Here is a 20,429-nt window from a genome sequence, read left to right on the forward strand (position 1 = left end):
ACATAGTATGCTGATGCCATAGCTGCTGGGACATACAGCCTGCAGGTCCTAGCACTGAAGTGTGTGGTCTCACCTAATTATACATGGTAGTTTTGGAAACCACAAAGTTCCCCCGCCTACTTAAGTGGGGATTCAGAGAGATCAGCCAATCAAGGGAGTGCTGCTGCTATAGTGCTCCCTGATTGGCTTCCGGGTCCTGTAGTCACAGGAGTCGCAGGGGGACACGGAGCCCACGTGTATACATGGGCTTCCTTCAGTTCATTTGGACCAGGCTATTTTAGTGGTTTCTTTTAACCCCTGGATGCCTATATGGAAAGAAGAGGACGCGATGGATGGTGAGTAATATTTTCACAGGTACCCTATTGGATTCTACATGTACAAGTGGACTGAACCTACATGATCAAGATGGGTGAGTATGGCTGCGTGAAGGGTGTAATAAACTTTATTTGTGTCTTGTGCCTGGGTCATTAATTTCAGTATTTTTTCTATAATGGGACTATAAGTCTCAGAGGCCCAATTAATGTCCTGCATGCTGGGACTTGTGGTTTTTCAAGTGCCATCATGTGGCGGAGGCTTGCTGGGCCTTGTAGTTATACTACAGAACCCAAGATCTATTTTTTACACTTTTTTATTTAACTCTTTATCAGCCCGGTGTCCACCGCCCGGGGACGTTTTGGACAGCCCCAGGCTTCAGCCCATGCCAGGGGATCCCTGGGGGAGATATCCCCTTTTTTGGATGGGTCCCCACTCCCTCAGCGAGCCGACCCGATCTGACCAGCCAAAGTGCCGTATTTTGGACCAAGGGAACTAATATAAAAAAGTGTCCCCCGTTTGTGGCATGGCACCGCTGGCTGTCTCCTTTTATCCCCCATATTTTGGGAACCAGGACTGGGCCAAGAGCCTGGTGCTGGTTATAGAAATACAGCTGGACCCCATTTGAATTTTCCAACTGTATTTCTGCAACCAGGGCAGCATCAATGAGCCCGGGGCTGGTTATAGGCAGGAGGGGGGATCTGACTGTTCTGTGCGATGCCTCAAACCTCATCCGGATTTGGCTGCCGGAAAACTTGGCAGCCAAATGCGAATGACATCGGAAATGTAAAACTGAAATCTACATTGCAGTGTAAGAATAAAGCAGCCAGTATTTACTCTGCACAGAAACAAAATAACTCCCCCAAATCTAACTCTCTCTGCACATGTTACATCTGCCCCATCTGCAGTGCGCATGGTTTTGCCTATTTTGAGAACAGATTTGTCCTGCGATCCGGTTTGAATTAGGCCCTCTGTAATGAACTTCAACTTTATTAAATGCAAGCAGTTATTTTCATTAACAAATTATAAAATGGGGCAAAAATGTCTCATCCCAACTGCATTTTGAGTGCAGATAGTGGTAAATATGCCTCCAGATCTCTACGCATATATTACATCTACCCCAGCTGCAAATTACTCATTTTGTTTTGCTCCTTTTTTCAATTCACTCCCAACCTTAAATCAGGCCCAGGAAGAGATGGACCAGTCCAGAACCTTCTGCAATATGCCGAAAGGCTTCTTAGCTATTGCTGAGTGTTAGAGTCCCCAAACGTAGGCCCTCAAGGCACCCCAACAGTCCAGGCTTTACATTTATCTGTGGCACTATGGTTAAATCAAATTCACTGAGGCACTAATTACGTCACCTATGGTCAAGCATGGTTATACTTAGAACCTGGAACGTTGAGGGGCCATAAGGACCGCATTTGGGAACCTCTGGTCTATGCCTTGCTATGGCGATAGAGAGATAGTTCATTATAGTGTGGAGGTTGGAGGTCTAATTAGCACCCGCCGTAACGCAGGCAGGATGAAGACAATGGAGCATAGTGGTGGAAGGGAATATATTTATAATGTACACTTGTTGGTTAACAATATCTTTCTCTTCTGTCTTCGTTATGACGCCCCCATGATGTCCTGTCTCTGTATGGGGTCTAAAAATAAATATATCAAAAAAGAGTTTACAAATTTAGGTCAAAGCAGAAAACATGCAATGCAGCACATGAAGGCAGGAAATACAACGTGTGGCTGGAAATAGTGAGAACTATTTGGCATTAACATGAAACTGTGTAATCTGCAGCGTTATACTGTATATGGAGCAAATGGTGGCGTTGGTCTGGTCACCAGTCTTAGTCTCATCGATTAACAATGGGGTGAATGGGATTACTCCCCACACAAGAACAGGCCTATTGTTGGGACAGCCTGAAGATGACCACACAATAGCAACAATTTATTTTTACTTTCCCACTTTTAATGTGCACTGGCCACACCTACATAGAATTGGCCACATCTACATAGCACTGACCACACCTACATAGCACTGGCCACACCTACATAGCACTGAACACACCTGCATAGCACTGGCCACACCTACATACCACTGGCAAAATCTACATAGCACTGACCACACCTGCATAGCACTGACCACACCTACATAGCACTACCACACCTGCTTAGCACTGGCCACACCTATATACCACTGGCCAAATCTACATAGCACTGGCCAAATCTACATAGCACTGGCCAAATCTACATAGCACCGGACAAATCTACATAGCACCGGACAAATCTACATAGCACCGGACAAATCTACATAGCACTGGCCACACCTACATAGCATTGGCCACACCTACATAGCACTGACCACACCTGCATAGCACTGACCACTCCTACATAGCACTGACCACACCTGCTTAGCACTGGCCACACCTACATACCACTGGCCAAATCTACATAGCACTGGCCACATCTACATAGCTCTGGCCACACCTACGTAGCACTGGCCACACCTACATAGCACTGACCACACCTGCATAGCACTGACCACACCTACATAGCACTGACCACACCTGCTTAGCACTGGCCACACCTACATACCACTGGCCAAATCTACATAGCACTGGCCACATCTACATAGCACTGGCCACACCCAGACAGTACTGGTCACACTTACATAGCACTGACCACACCTACATAGCACTAGTCAAACCTAGACTGGCCACACCCAAACAGTACTGGTCACACATACATAGCACTGGCCATGCATAAATAGCACTGGCCATACAGTACCTGGACAGCACTGGCCAAACTTACATAGTACTAGCCACACCCAGACAGTACTGGACACACCTACATAGTACTGGCCACACCCAGATAGCACTGGCCACATCTACATAGCAGTGACCACACCCAGATAGCACTAGCCACACCCACACATCACTGGCCACACCTACACATCACTTGCCACACCTACACATTACGCAGCCAGCAGCAACCCCCTCCTAGACACAGGTAGGAGCCGCCGCTGCTTAGCCCACATCACTAAGTAGACATCACAAGGTGTGTCTGCCCCATTAGTCCAGGCCTGCATAGAGAGATCCTGTAGCTGGAAATAGAATGAGTCCGTCTCTGCAGTATCAGTGTCTCTACTTACACTTGCGGATGTGTCCCCCATAGGAGTACCATCATTTTCCTGTAATTACAGTTGGTGGTGAAGCAAGATTCGGAACCTAGATGAATCTGTTTACACCACAACTTATGCGCCGTGAAAACTCCTAGGAAGACGAGTGTCACAGGACAAAGGGGACATTATTTGGAAATGCATGGGACACTTTAACAAAATGCCAGCTCTGTTACAAGCACGTACAGTATGCACTGATGAAAGAACATAGAGTATTTCTAAAACCAGGCACAAGATACAGCACAATCCATGGACACGTAATTTTCAACAACTTAAATTCCAAATATTGCATCGACTTCAGATGCAAAGGAAGTGGCCTAAAAGCTGATTCAATCTCAAAGCTTCTGGATCAGCCAAGGACCAGCCAAGGACATCGTCAGATGACTCAGTGAGTGAGGAGAGATCTACACATTTCACTCCTGCCTCAAACAGCTCTAATGCAGCCCTAAGTCACAGCTGTATTGCCACAATGCAGGGCATCAGATTGTAACTCTGAGTCATCAGCTTGCTCAGCATGTGCACCACACTTCCTAGCAGTGTTGCAAGTAAGGGGGTACGGCGTGGTACGGAGTACCTGTAAGAAATATGTTGCAGGTACGCAGTACCACTTACCCCTGATCCACTGTCATTTCTATTTTTATTTTAAGTCTAAATATAATGCATCCGCAGCCCCCCCACCCAGCGTTATGATTGGTGCTGTATGCAGCTACCGGCTACTGCTGATTTAGCCTGTCACACTGACAGGCATCAGCAGCGCCGACAGCATGAAGAGCAGGCTCCACTATTGTAAGCACAAGCTGCCTGGCTCTCCCCCAAGCAAGAGCCAACCCACCCCCAGTAATTCCCTGTTTCTCATTCCCTGTCTCCTGTGTCCACGCCTCTATTGTCATTTAGTCACTCCTCTAGCTTTGTGTGACCACGCCCCCTGATGACACATGACCATGCCCATTTTTGGTGGAGGCTATCAGTACCACCAAGAAAAAAATTCTACTTGCACCACTGCTTCCTAGCTACAGTAGCTCTAGTGCAATCAACCGAACAAGCAGCCACTGGAGATCAGAAGATCCAGAAAAAAAAAACTTATATTGGTGCTAGACTTGGGAAGGGAATCAACAATAGTCAATAGCTCATACTCACTACCTTCAAAGGGACCTTAGACTGCAAACTCCTCATAGTCATGTGGAGGCTGGTCATCAACTCTTTCCTGAATGCCGGACTTACCACTTAGAGCAGCAGAAGACAAGCAGTCATCTGAAAGAATGGCAGACACATTCAGCTTGGGCAATGGTAAAACAACCAAAGGATGGGAGGGAGGACAGGAACATGAGGAAGAAAGTGGAGCAACAGAAGTGGAGGAGAACACAGGTGTCTAGAAACCAGAAGACGAGGAGGAGTCAGCAGAAGCAGAAGAAAACACCCCGTAGGTGAGAACGCCAGCACCGTTGACAACCTCCTCTTGAAAAGACAGGAGCAGGAAAATCTGGGGCATGAAGAAGAAAGAAAAATGATCCCTGGGTCCAAAATGGGCATGACTATGGCATGTAGTACACACTGCATGCAGTTATTAGTATATATAGCGTGCAGTTATTAGTATATATAGCGTGCAGTTATTAGTATATATAGCATCCATTTATTAGTACATACAGCACGTAGTTATTAGTACATACACCGTGCAGTTATTAGTACATACACCGTGCAGATATTAGTACATACTGTACACCATGCAGTTATTAGTACATACACCGTGCAGTTATTAGTACATACACCGTGCAGTTATTAGTACATACAGCATGCAGTTATTAGTACATACATCGTGCAGTTATTAGTACATACAGCAGGCAGTTATTAGTACATACACCGTGCAGTTATTAGTACATACAACATGCAGTTATTAGTACATACTGTACACCGTGCAGTTATTAGTACATACACCGTGCAGTTATTAGTACATACACAGTGCAGTTATTAGTACATACACCGTGCAGTTATTAGTACATACACCGTGCAGTTATTAGTACATACAGCATGCAGTTATTAGTACATACATCGTGCAGTTATTAGTACATACAGCAGGCAGTTATTAGTACATACACCGTGCAGATATTAGTACATACTGTACACCATGCAGTTATTAGTACATACACCGTGCAGTTATTAGTACATACACCGTGCAGTTATTAGTACATACAACATGCAGTTATTAGTACATACAACATGCAGTAATTAGTACATACATCGTGCAGTTATTAGTACATACAGCAGGCAGTTATTAGTACATACACCGTGCAGTTATTAGTACATACACCGTGCAGTTATTAGTACATACAACATGCAGTTATTAGTACATACAACATGCAGTTATTAGTACATACATCGTGCAGTTCTTAGTACTTACAGCCGGCAGTTATTAGTACATACAGCAGGCAGTTATTAGTACATACAGCACAGAGTTATTAGTACATACACCGTGCAGTTATTAGTACATACAGCAGGCAGTTATTAGTACATACACCGTGCAGTTATTAGTACATACACCATGCAGCTATTAGTACATACACCATGCAGTTATTAGTACATACACTGTGCAGTTATTAGTACATACACCATGCAGTTATTAGTACATACACCTTGCAGTTATTAGTACATACACCTTGCAGTTATTAGTACATACACCGTGCAGTTATTAGTGCGTACACCGTGCAGTTCTTAGTACCTACAGCACACAGTTATTAGTACATACAGCACACAGTTATTAGTACATACAGCACACAGTTATTAGTACATACAGCAGGCAGTTATTAGTACATACAGCACAGAGTTATTAGAACATACACCGTGCAGTTATTAGTACATACAGCAGGCAGTTATTAGTACATACACCGTGCAGTTATTAGTACATACAGCAGGCAGTTATTAGTACATACACCGTGCAGTTATTAGTACATACAGCAGGCAAATATTAGTACATACACCATGCAGCTATTAGTACATACACCGTGCAGTTATTAGTACATACACCATGCAGTTATTAGTACATACACCATGCAGTTATTAGTACATACATCGTGCAGTTATTAGTACATACAGCAGGCAGTTATTAGTACATACACCATGCAGCTATTAGTACATACACCGTGCAGTTATTAGTACATACACCGTGCAGTTATTACTACATACACCGTGCAGTTATTAGTACATACAACATGCAGTTATTAGTACATACATCGTGCAGTTCTTAGTACTTACAGCCGTCAGTTATTAGTACATACAGCAGGCAGTTATTAGTACAAACAGCACAGAGTTATTAGTACATACACCGTGCAGTTATTAGTACATACAGCAGGCAGTTATTAGTACATACACCATGCAGCTATTAGTACATACACCATGCAGCTATTAGTACATACACCATGCAGTTATTAGTACATACACCGTGCAGTTATTAGTGCGTACACCATGCAGTTCTTAGTACCTACAGCACACAGTTATTAGTACATACAGCACACAGTTATTAGTACATACAGCATGCAGCTATAAGTACATGCACCATGCAGTTATTAGTACATACAGCAGGCAGTTATTAGTACATACAGCACAGAGTTATTAGTACATACACCGTGCAGTTATTAGTACATACAGCAGGCAGTTATTAGTACATACACCGTGCAGTTATTAGTACATACAGCAGGCAAATATTAGTACATACACCATGCAGCTATTAGTACATACACCGTGCAGTTATTAGTACATACACCATGCAGTTATTAGTACATACACCATGCAGTTATTAGTACATACATCGTGCAGTTATTAGTACATACAGCAGGCAGTTATTAGTACATACACCATGCAGCTATTAGTACATACACCGTGCAGTTATTAGTACATACACCGTGCAGTTATTACTACATACACCGTGCAGTTATTAGTACATACAACATGCAGTTATTAGTACATACATCGTGCAGTTCTTAGTACTTACAGCCGTCAGTTATTAGTACATACAGCAGGCAGTTATTAGTACATACAGCACAGAGTTATTAGTACATACACCGTGCAGTTATTAGTACATACAGCAGGCAGTTATTAGTACATACACCATGCAGCTATTAGTACATACACCATGCAGCTATTAGTACATACACCATGCAGCTATTAGTACATACACCATGCAGTTATTAGTACATACACCGTGCAGTTATTAGTGCGTACACCGTGCAGTTATTAGTACATACAGCACACAGTTATTAGTACATACAGCATGCAGCTATAAGTACATGCACCATGCAGTTATTAGTACATACAGCAGGCAGTTATTAGTACATACAGCACAGAGTTATTAGTACATACACCGTGCAGTTATTAGTACATACAGCAGGCAGTTATTAGTACATACAGCACAGAGTTATTAGTACATACAGCAGGCAGTTATTAGTACATACAGCAGGCAGTTATGAGTACATACACCGTGCAGTTATGAGTACATACAGCAGGCAGTTATGAGTACATACAGCAGGCAGTTATGAGTACATACAGCAGGCAGTTATTAGTACATACAGCAGGCAGTTATTAGTACATACAGCACACAGTTATTAGTACATACACCGTGCAGTTATTAGTACATACAGCAGGCAGTTATTAGTACATACAGCACACAGTTATTAGTACATACACCGTGCAGTTATTAGTACATACAGCAGGCAGTTATTAGTACATACAGCAGGCAGTTATGAGTACATACAGCAGGCAGTTATTAGTACATACACCGTGCAGTTATTAGTACATACAGCAGGCAGTTATTAGTACATACAGCAGGCAGTTATGAGTACATACGGCAGGCAGTTATTAGTACATACAGCACAGAGTTATTAGTACATACAGCAGGCAGTTATTAGTACATACAGCAGGCAGTTATTAGTACATACACCGTGCAGTTATGAGTACATACAGCAGGCAGTTATTAGTACATACAGCAGGCAGTTATTAGTACATACAGCAGGCAGTTATTAGTACATACAGCAGGCAGTTATGAGTACATACAGCAGGCAGTTATGAGTACATACAGCAGGCAGTTATGAGTACATACAGCAGGCAGTTATTAGTACATACAGCAGGCAGTTATTAGTACATACAGCACACAGTTATTAGTACATACACCGTGCAGTTATTAGTACATACAGCAGGCAGTTATGAGTACATACAGCAGGCAGTTATGAGTACATACAGCAGGCAGTTATTAGTACATACAGCAGGCAGTTATTAGTACATACAGCAGGTAGTTATGAGTACATACAGCAGGCAGTTATTAGTACATACAGCAGGCAGTTATTAGTACATACAGCAGGCAGTTATTAGTACATACAGCAGGCAGTTATTAGTACATACAGCAGGCAGTTATTAGTACATACAGCAGGCAGTTATGAGTACATACAGCAGGCAGTTATTAGTACATACAGCAGGCAGTTATGAGTACATACAGCAGGCAGTTATTAGTACATACAGCAGGCAGTTATGAGTACATACAGCAGGCAGTTATTAGTACATACAGCAGGCAGTTATTAGTACCTACAGCAGGCAGTTATGAGTACATACAGCAGGCAGTTATTAGTACATACAGCAGGCAGTTATTAGTACATACAGCACAGTTATTAGTACATACAGCAGGCAGTTATGAGTACATACAGCACAGAGTTATTAGTACATACACCGTGCAGTTATTAGTACATACAGCAGGCAGTTATTAGTACATACAGCACAGAGTTATTAGTACATACAGCAGGCAGTTATTAGTACATACAGCAGGCAGTTATGAGTACATACACCGTGCAGTTATGAGTACATACAGCAGGCAGTTATGAGTACATACAGCAGGCAGTTATTAGTACATACAGCAGGCAGTTATTAGTACATACAGCACACAGTTATTAGTACATACACCGTGCAGTTATTAGTACATACAGCAGGCAGTTATTAGTACATACAGCACGCAGTTATTAGTACATACACCGTGCAGTTATTAGTACATACAGCAGGCAGTTATTAGTACATACAGCAGGCAGTTATGAGTACATACAGCAGGCAGTTATTAGTACATACACCGTGCAGTTATTAGTACATACAGCAGGCAGTTATTAGTACATACAGCAGGCAGTTATGAGTACATACGGCAGGCAGTTATTAGTACATACAGCACAGAGTTATTAGTACATACAGCAGGCAGTTATTAGTACATACAGCAGGCAGTTATTAGTACATACACCGTGCAGTTATGAGTACATACAGCAGGCAGTTATTAGTACATACAGCAGGCAGTTATTAGTACATACAGCAGGCAGTTATTAGTACATACAGCAGGCAGTTATGAGTACATACAGCAGGCAGTTATGAGTACATACAGCAGGCAGTTATGAGTACATACAGCAGGCAGTTATGAGTACATACAGCAGGCAGTTATTAGTACATACAGCAGGCAGTTATTAGTACATACAGCACACAGTTATTAGTACATACACCGTGCAGTTATTAGTACATACAGCAGGCAGTTATGAGTACATACAGCAGGCAGTTATGAGTACATACAGCAGGCAGTTATTAGTACATACAGCAGGCAGTTATGAGTACATACAGCAGGCAGTTATTAGTACATACAGCAGGCAGTTATTAGTACATACAGCAGGCAGTTATTAGTACATACAGCAGGCAGTTATTAGTACATACAGCAGGCAGTTATGAGTACATACAGCAGGCAGTTATTAGTACATACAGCAGGCAGTTATGAGTACATACAGCAGGCAGTTATTAGTACATACAGCAGGCAGTTATGAGTACATACAGCAGGCAGTTATTAGTACATACAGCAGGCAGTTATTAGTACATACAGCAGGCAGTTATGAGTACATACAGCAGGCAGTTATTAGTACATACAGCAGGCAGTTATTAGTACATACAGCAGGCAGTTATTAGTACATACAGCAGGCAGTTATGAGTACATACAGCAGGCAGTTATTAGTACATACACCGTGCAGTTATTAGTACATACAGCAGGCAGTTATGAGTACATACAGCAGGCAGTTATTAGTACATACAGCAGGCAGTTATGAGTACATACAGCAGGCAGTTATTAGTACATACAGCAGGCAGTTATTAGTACATACAGCAGGCAGTTATTAGTACATACAGCAGGCAGTTATTAGTACATACAGCAGGCAGTTATGAGTACATACAGCAGGCAGTTATTAGTACATACACCGTGCAGTTATTAGTACATACAGCAGGCAGTTATGAGTACATACAGCAGGCAGTTATTAGTACATACAGCAGGCAGTTATTAGTACATACAGCAGGCAGTTATGAGTACATACAGCAGGCAGTTATTAGTACATACAGCAGGCAGTTATGAGTACATACAGCAGGCAGTTATTAGTACATACAGCAGGCAGTTATTAGTACATACAGCAGGCAGTTATGAGTACATACAGCAGGCAGTTATTAGTACATACAGCAGGCAGTTATTAGTACATACAGCAGGCAGTTATTAGTACATACAGCAGGCAGTTATGAGTACATACAGCAGGCAGTTATTAGTACATACACCGTGCAGTTATTAGTACATACAGCAGGCAGTTATGAGTACATACAGCAGGCAGTTATTAGTACATACAGCAGGCAGTTATTAGTACATACAGCAGGCAGTTATTAGTACATACAGCAGGCAGTTATTAGTACATACAGCAGGCAGTTATTAGTACATACAGCAGGCAGTTATTAGTACATACAGCAGGCAGTTATTAGTACATACAGCAGGCAGTTATGAGTACATACAGCAGGCAGTTATGAGTACATACAGCAGGCAGTTATTAGTACATACAGCAGGCAGTTATGAGTACATACAGCAGGCAGTTATGAGTACATACAGCAGGCAGTTATTAGTACATACAGCAGACAGTTATTAGTACATACAGCAGGCAGTTATGAGTACATACAGCAGGCAGTTATGAGTACATACAGCAGGCAGTTATGAGTACATACAGCAGGCAGTTATTAGTACATACAGCAGGCAGTTATGAGTACATACAGCAGGCAGTTATGAGTACATACAGCAGGCAGTTATGAGTACATACAGCAGGCAGTTATGAGTACATACAGCAGGCAGTTATTAGTACATACAGCAGGCAGTTATGAGTACATACAGCAGGCAGTTATTAGTACATACAGCAGGCAGTTATGAGTACATACAGCAGGCAGTTATTAGTACATACAGCAGGCAGTTATGAGTACATACAGCAGGCAGTTATGAGTACATACAGCAGGCAGTTATGAGTACATACAGCAGGCAGTTATTAGTACATACAGCAGGCAGTTATGAGTACATACAGCAGGCAGTTATTAGTACATAGAGCAGGCAGTTATTAGTACATACAGCAGGCAGTTATTAGTACATACAGCAGGCAGTTATGAGTACATACAGCAGGCAGTTATGAGTACATACAGCAGGCAGTTATTAGTACATAGAGCAGGCAGTTATTAGTACATACAGCAGGCAGTTATTAGTACATACAGCAGGCAGTTATTAGTACATACAGCAGGCAGTTATTAGTACATACAGCAGGCAGTTATTAGTACATACAGCAGGCAGTTATGAGTACATACAGCAGGCAGTTATTAGTACATACAGCAGGCAGTTATGAGTACATACAGCAGGCAGTTATTAGTACATACAGCAGGCAGTTATGAGTACATACAGCAGGCAGTTATTAGTACATACAGCAGGCAGTTATTAGTACATACAGCAGGCAGTTATTAGTACATACAGCAGGCAGTTATGAGTACATACAGCAGGCAGTTATTAGTACATACACCGTGCAGTTATTAGTACATACAGCAGGCAGTTATGAGTACATACAGCAGGCAGTTATTAGTACATACAGCAGGCAGTTATTAGTACATACAGCAGGCAGTTATTAGTACATACAGCAGGCAGTTATGAGTACATACAGCAGGCAGTTATTAGTACATACAGCAGGCAGTTATGAGTACATACAGCAGGCAGTTATTAGTACATACAGCAGGCAGTTATGAGTACATACAGCAGGCAGTTATGACTACATACAGCAGGCAGTTATGAGTACATACAGCAGGCAGTTATTAGTACATACAGCAGGCAGTTATGAGTACATACAGCAGGCAGTTATGAGTACATACAGCAGGCAGTTATGAGTACATACAGCAGGCAGTTATGAGTACATACAGCAGGCAGTTATGAGTACATACAGCAGGCAGTTATGAGTACATACAGCAGGCAGTTATTAGTACATACAGCAGGCAGTTATTAGTACATACAGCAGGCAGTTATGAGTACATACAGCAGGCAGTTATTAGTACATACAGCAGGCAGTTATTAGTACATACAGCAGGCAGTTATTAGTACATACAGCAGGCAGTTATTAGTACATACAGCAGGCAGTTATTAGTACATACAGCAGGCAGTTATTAGTACATACAGCAGGCAGTTATGAGTACATACAGCAGGCAGTTATTAGTACATACAGCAGGCAGTTATGAGTACATACAGCAGGCAGTTATTAGTACATACAGCAGGCAGTTATTAGTACATACAGCAGGCAGTTATGAGTACATACAGCAGGCAGTTATTAGTACATACAGCAGGCAGTTATTAGTACATACAGCAGGCAGTTATTAGTACATACAGCAGGCAGTTATGAGTACATACAGCAGGCAGTTATTAGTACATACACCGTGCAGTTATTAGTACATACAGCAGGCAGTTATGAGTACATACAGCAGGCAGTTATTAGTACATACAGCAGGCAGTTATTAGTACATACAGCAGGCAGTTATTAGTACATACAGCAGGCAGTTATTAGTACATACAGCAGGCAGTTATTAGTACATACAGCAGGCAGTTATTAGTACATACAGCAGGCAGTTATTAGTACATACAGCAGGCAGTTATGAGTACATACAGCAGGCAGTTATGAGTACATACAGCAGGCAGTTATTAGTACATACAGCAGGCAGTTATGAGTACATACAGCAGGCAGTTATTAGTACATACAGCAGGCAGTTATTAGTACATACAGCAGGCAGTTATGAGTACATACAGCAGGCAGTTATGAGTACATACAGCAGGCAGTTATGAGTACATACAGCAGGCAGTTATTAGTACATACAGCAGGCAGTTATGAGTACATACAGCAGGCAGTTATGAGTACATACAGCAGGCAGTTATGAGTACATACAGCAGGCAGTTATGAGTACATACAGCAGGCAGTTATGAGTACATACAGCAAGCAGTTATGAGTACATACAGCAGGCAGTTATGAGTACATACAGCAGGCAGTTATGAGTACATACAGCAGGCAGTTATGAGTACATACAGCAGGCAGTTATGAGTACATACAGCAGGCAGTTATGAGTACATACAGCAGGCAGTTATTAGTACATACAGCAGGCAGTTATTAGTACATACAGCAGGCAGTTATTAGTACATACAGCAGGCAGTTATGAGTACATACAGCAGGCAGTTATTAGTACATACAGCAGGCAGTTATTAGTACATACAGCAGGCAGTTATTAGTACATACAGCAGGCAGTTATTAGTACATACAGCAGGCAGTTATTAGTACATACAGCAGGCAGTTATTAGTACATACAGCAGGCAGTTATGAGTACATACAGCAGGCAGTTATTAGTACATACAGCAGGCAGTTATGAGTACATACAGCAGGCAGTTATGAGTACATACAGCAGGCAGTTATGAGTACATACAGCAGGCAGTTATGAGTACATACAGCAGGCAGTTATGAGTACATACAGCAGGCAGTTATTAGTACATACAGCAGGCAGTTATGAGTACATACAGCAGGCAGTTATGAGTACATACAGCAGGCAGTTATGAGTACATACAGCAGGCAGTTATTAGTACATACACCGTGCAGTTATTAGTACATACAGCAGGCAGTTATGAGTACATACAGCAGGCAGTTATTAGTACATACAGCAGGCAGTTATGAGTACATACAGCAGGCAGTTATTAGTACATACAGCAGGCAGTTATGAGTACATACAGCAGGCAGTTATTAGTACATACAGCAGGCAGTTATGAGTACATACAGCAGGCAGTTATTAGTACATACAGCAGGCAGTTATGAGTACATACAGCAGGCAGTTATTAGTACATACTGCAGGCAGTTATGAGTACATACAGCAGGCAGTTATTAGTACATACAGCAGGCAGTTATTAGTACATACAGCAGGCAGTTATTAGTACATACAGCAGGCAGTTATTAGTACATACAGCAGGCAGTTATTAGTACATACAGCAGGCAGTTATTAGTACATACAGCAGGCAGTTATGAGTACATACAGCAGGCAGTTATTAGTACATACAGCAGGCAGTTATTAGTACATACAGCAGGCAGTTATTAGTACATACACCATGCAGTTATTAGTACATACACCATGCAGTTATTAGTACATACAGCAGGCAGTTATGAGTACATACAGCAGGCAGTTATTAGTACATACAGCAGGCAGTTATTAGTACATACAGCAGGCAGTTATTAGTACATACAGCAGGCAGTTATTAGTACATACACCGTGCAGTTATTAGTACATACAGCAGGCAGTTATGAGTACATACAGCAGGCAGTTATTAGTACATACAGCAGGCAGTTATGAGTACATACAGCAGGCAGTTATTAGTACATACAGCAGGCAGTTATTAGTACATACAGCAGGCAGTTATTAGTACATACAGCAGGCAGTTATTAGTACATACAGCAGGCAGTTATGAGTACATACACCATGCAGTTATGAGTACATACAGCAGGCAGTTATGAGTACATACAGCAGGCAGTTATGAGTACATACAGCAGGCAGTTATGAGTACATACAGCAGGCAGTTATGAGTACATACAGCAGGCAGTTATTAGTACATACAGCAGGCAGTTATGAGTACATACAGCAGGCAGTTATTAGTACATACAGCAGGCAGTTATTAGTACATACAGCAGGTAGTTATGAGTACATACAGCAGGCAGTTATTAGTACATACAGCAGGCAGTTATTAGTACATACAGCAGGCAGTTATTAGTACATACAGCAGGCAGTTATGAGTACATACAGCAGGCAGTTATTAGTACATACACCGTGCAGTTATTAGTACATACAGCAGGCAGTTATGAGTACATACAGCAGGCAGTTATTAGTACATACAGCAGGCAGTTATGAGTACATACAGCAGGCAGTTATTAGTACATACAGCAGGCAGTTATTAGTACATACAGCAGGCAGTTATGAGTACATACAGCAGGCAGTTATGAGTACATACAGCAGGCAGTTATTAGTACATACAGCAGGCAGTTATGAGTACATACAGCAGGCAGTTATGAGTACATACAGCAGGCAGTTATTAGTACATACAGCAGGCAGTTATGAGTACATACAGCAGGCAGTTATTAGTACATACAGCAGGCAGTTATTAGTACATACAGCAGGCAGTTATGAGTACATACATACAGCAGGCAGTTATTAGTACATACAGCAGGCAGTTATTAGTACATACAGCAGGCAGTTATGAGTACATACAGCAGGCAGTTATTAGTACATACAGCAGGCAGTTATTAGTACATACAGCAGGCAGTTATGAGTACATACAGCAGGCAGTTATGAGTACATACAGCAGGCAGTTATTAGTACATACACCGTGCAGTTATTAGTACATACAGCAGGCAGTTATGAGTACATACAGCAGGCAGTTATTAGTACATACAGCAGGCAGTTATGAGTACATACAGCAGGCAGTTATTAGTACATACAGCAGGCAGTTATTAGTACATACAGCAGGCAGTTATGAGTACATACAGCAGGCAGTTATGAGTACATACAGCAGGCAGTTATTAGTACATACAGCAGGCAGTTATGAGTACATACAGCAGGCAGTTATGAGTACATACGGCAGGCAGTTATTAGTACATACAGCAGGCAGTTATTAGTACATACAGCAGCTGTGTTATACTCACTGTACACCTTGGCTCTGAGTGCTGCAGCAGAAGAGAAGAGATAGACATTATTACAGCTCTCGAAGCATACAGTATAATCAGGACCGTTTCTAGACAATTTAGCTCCCAGGGCAAAGAAATAAAAATGCCCCCCCCCCCCCCCCCCCCCCCCCAAAAAAAAAAAATACACAACATGACATAGAAGAAATTGCACGCGGCGAAGGCGCGCGCGCCAAAATAGGGGGCGTGGTTTCTTTTAAAAAGGGCTGTGGCTTATTATAAGGGGCGTGATCTAGCAGGAAAACAATTACCTTACATCTCACTATTGCAACCCGCATGACCAGACATTTGTTACCGCAGGAATTGTCATTGTCCTCCCGCACTTAAGTTGGCGGGCTGAAGGCCACACAGTGACATAAAAATATAAAGGCCCACACAGTGACCTAGTACGCCTCACAGATCAAGGCCAAACAATGACAGGCTACTTGAATCATTATACACTTTTTATCCGTGACACATTACGCCGCACACTGTGATGACAATTACACATTATGTCACACACTGTGAAGACAATTACATATTACGCCGCACACCATGATGGCAATTACACAATACTCCCCACAACGGAATGCCTATTACACATTATGCCCCACGCGCCGCTGCCGCACAACTGATGCCATTTACTAATATGCCCCCACAGTCCTAGATATGCCCCCACAGTGCCATACATATATGCCCCCACAGTGGCAGATATGCCCCCACAGTGCCACACATATGCCCCCACAGTGCCACACACATATGCCCCCACAGTGACAGCTATGCCCCCACAGTGCCACACATATATGCCCCCACAGTGCCAAATATGCCCACACAGTGCCAAATATGCCCCCACAGTGGCACAGATATGCCCCCACAGTGCCAGTTATGCCCCCACAGTGCCACACATATATGCCCCACAGTGCCAGTTATGTCTCCACAGTGCCACACATATATGCCCCCACAGTGCCAAATATGCCCCCACAGTGGCACAGATATGCCCCCACAGTGCCAGATATGCCCCCACAGTGCCACACATATGCCCCCACAGTGCCACCCATATGTCCCCACAGTGCCACACATATGCCCCCACAGTGCCACACATATATGCCCCCACAGTGACAGCTATGCCCCCATAGTGCCACACATATATGCCCCCACAGTGTCAAATATGCCCCCACAGTGCCACACATATGCCCCCCTCAGTGCCAGACCTATATGCCCCACAGTGCCAGAATATAATATCCCAGCAGCAGCACAACTCACCGTTGCTGCTGCTGGGGAGAGCAGAGTCCGGGTCTCCGAGTCCCCCACCAGTCCCCCGCCGCCGCTGCTGTTGCTGCTTTCCAGGGGAGGGGAGGGGAGCACATAGCGCGTCTCTCCTTCCCCTTCACTATGTCCCAGACTGTGACTGGGCTGTCAGCCAATCATACCTCGCGGGCTGGCTCCTGATTGGCTGCCGGCCCGCAAGCTCTGATTGGCTAACAGCCCAGTGACACAGCGAGGGGAAGGAGAGACGCTCTATGCGCTCCTCTCCCCTCCAAACGAAATCATCTGTGGCTGGGGCAGTGGACGGGGAGAGGCGGAGGAAGGGGGGTTCAGTGGCGTGGGGGGAGCTGCCGGGCACCCCGGCTGTTCAACAGAGGCGGACAAGCCGTGCAGCTCCCCGGGCGGCTGCACGGCTTGTCCGCCTCTAGAAACGGCCCTGAGTATAATTCCCCACATACCTGTCATGTCTCCTGTCCTCACACTGCACTGAGGCCCTTATTCTGGTCCGTTTGGCCCCCACACATTCACACAGGGGAAAGATGTTTGATGTATTTCTGTGCATGTGCAGAGACCGGGTACAAACGGGCATGGGGAACTGCGCCGGGTGGATGAGCCCATGGGAAAGATGCATGAAAATGCTGGGCGTTCCCATGGATATAAGGCAGTGACGCTGCTGCCGGTGGTGGGCAGCTGACATCACCGGATATCAGCTGCCCACCCTGTCCTCGCACAGGGCGCATGGCCAGCTAAGACACCTGAGAACGCCTCAGTTTTGCCCTGTGATGTGCTGAGCCGGACATTGTAGTCTGCACATTCATGGTTAAGCAATGACCCCCCCCCACACACACACCCGCTGACTGCCCCGGCGGCAGTTCGATCCAGAGCCCATAGGAGATGCGATGCTACGGCCGGCGGCAGTGCAGGAGGGAGCGCAGCAGGGACCGGAGTTTCCTGGTTCGGTCCCTCCTGATACATTCGGGTGATACAAATGGGTGTTTTTCAGGGATTTAGTCGCAAATATGGAATGATAAATGGACCCCACAGAGAGAGATCTCTTGTGCATTTACCCCGGCTAAGAGTACGGATAATACTGACCCTTTTTGTGACACCAGTGAATGCCCAGTAAGAGAGCAGCAATGATGAATATTACTGTGATGGAGAGACGGACACGCCGGGCAACACTGTGATCTGAAAAAGAGAAAAAAAGATGTTTTACAGGTTTTTTTCTCTCTATAATGAGTGCAAGGGGGGGGGGAGGGGGGGGAGGGGGGGGGCACACCCCACACCCCACACCCCACACACCACACATCCGGCATCACTTAATCATACTCACCTCTCTGCCAGTCCCGTGACGGCAGCACAGCAGCAAAAATCACTGGGAAAATGGCCGCCTGACCATTTTGTAGTGATTCGCTCATGCACAATGGAGATGTGACACAAGCACCATGTTCCCGGAGACCTGCTTGTGATATAGACTCTGGTACTTTGGCCCTTCTGCTCCATTGGAGGTTTCTGCCCTCCCTGAGCTTGGTACAATGCCCTGCTGAAGATGGTGGGGGCCCAATCTGACCATACACATGGGCCCCCTTCTCATTTAAAGTGCTCCATTGTCCCAGATTCTGCCAGCGCTTCCTGTGTGGTCAGTGTGAGGGTACGAGTTCCTCAATCACTCAGACACCGAGCAGATGAAACCAAAATATGGTTTATTTTTATCACAGCACACGAAAGTAGATGAAGACAGGAAAAAGAGGCAAATGTAGCATATAAACGTTATCGGGTAGCAGGCCCAAACAGACAGTCCTTGTATAGTCACAGTCCCAGATCAGTTCCACAGGGCAAACTATCACTTAGCCCACACAGCAGTGATAGCATATAAGTCCACACGATACCTAGACAGAGCATAACCTCTTAGTCCAGGACAGTCCATCAATTCTCCCTCCTGGCTTGTGTGCCAGTCATTTTAAAAACTTCCTATTTCCCACGCTTCTCCATACCATCAGTGGGCTTGCACTCAATCCCTATTGGTGGATTCAAGTCAGGTTTATCCCCCCTCCCAGGTACTGCTGCTGCCCATCTGCTTCTGCCCCCTGCTGGGGTCGGTTCCAGAAAGTCTGGAAGTGGCCAAGATATGCATAGCAGAGTCAACACAATATACAAAACACAGTCTGATTACATTATGTGGTGGTCACCCCCTGTGGACAACCTTCCTGTTGATAGTAGGGGAATTTGATCACCCCCTGTGGTGATTGTCCTTCAGCTATCCCCCTCATGTAAACAGCAGGAACAATAATCGGCTGATTACATTATGGGCTGATCACCCCCTGTGGTGGCCGGTTCCACAAAGTCTGCTAGAGCCCAGAGGTTTACAAAGAATTGTAAACCCCCCTGTGGAGATTGCCAATGGTACAATGCTTACATGAATAAAGTCCTGGGAAATACATACATTACATTTGAGGTGGGATTATACAGCCTAATAATATATGATCTGGAACTACACACACATATAGGGGGTATATAGACATATATGGAGAACAAGAGGGTACCGACGGACTAAAATAGTACATTAATTACTACACCTAATAAAATATAGTAATTACAGATTTACAGTGAATCTGATA

General features: G+C 43.9%; 1 long non-coding RNA gene across 2 annotated transcripts; it reads right to left on the minus strand.

The window, feature by feature from the left end:
* Positions 1-1,851: 1,851 nt before the first annotated feature.
* Positions 1,852-19,390, minus strand: LOC146072886 (uncharacterized). Of its 2 annotated transcripts, none has more exons than XR_014473258.1 (5): positions 19,145-19,390; positions 18,907-18,999; positions 16,528-16,548; positions 4,625-4,735; positions 1,852-1,958 (listed from the first exon to the last, which is right to left on the minus strand). It is a non-coding gene; the product is annotated as an uncharacterized LOC146072886 (long non-coding RNA). The 2 variants fall into 2 exon arrangements; XR_014473259.1 differs by having other exon boundaries at positions 4,622-4,735.
* Positions 19,391-20,429: the final 1,039 nt, after the last annotated feature.

Source organism: Crinia signifera, chromosome 4 (genome assembly GCF_055691185.1).
Source record: "Crinia signifera chromosome 4, ASM5569118v1, whole genome shotgun sequence".
Classification (NCBI taxonomy): Eukaryota; Metazoa; Chordata; class Amphibia; order Anura; family Myobatrachidae; genus Crinia; species Crinia signifera.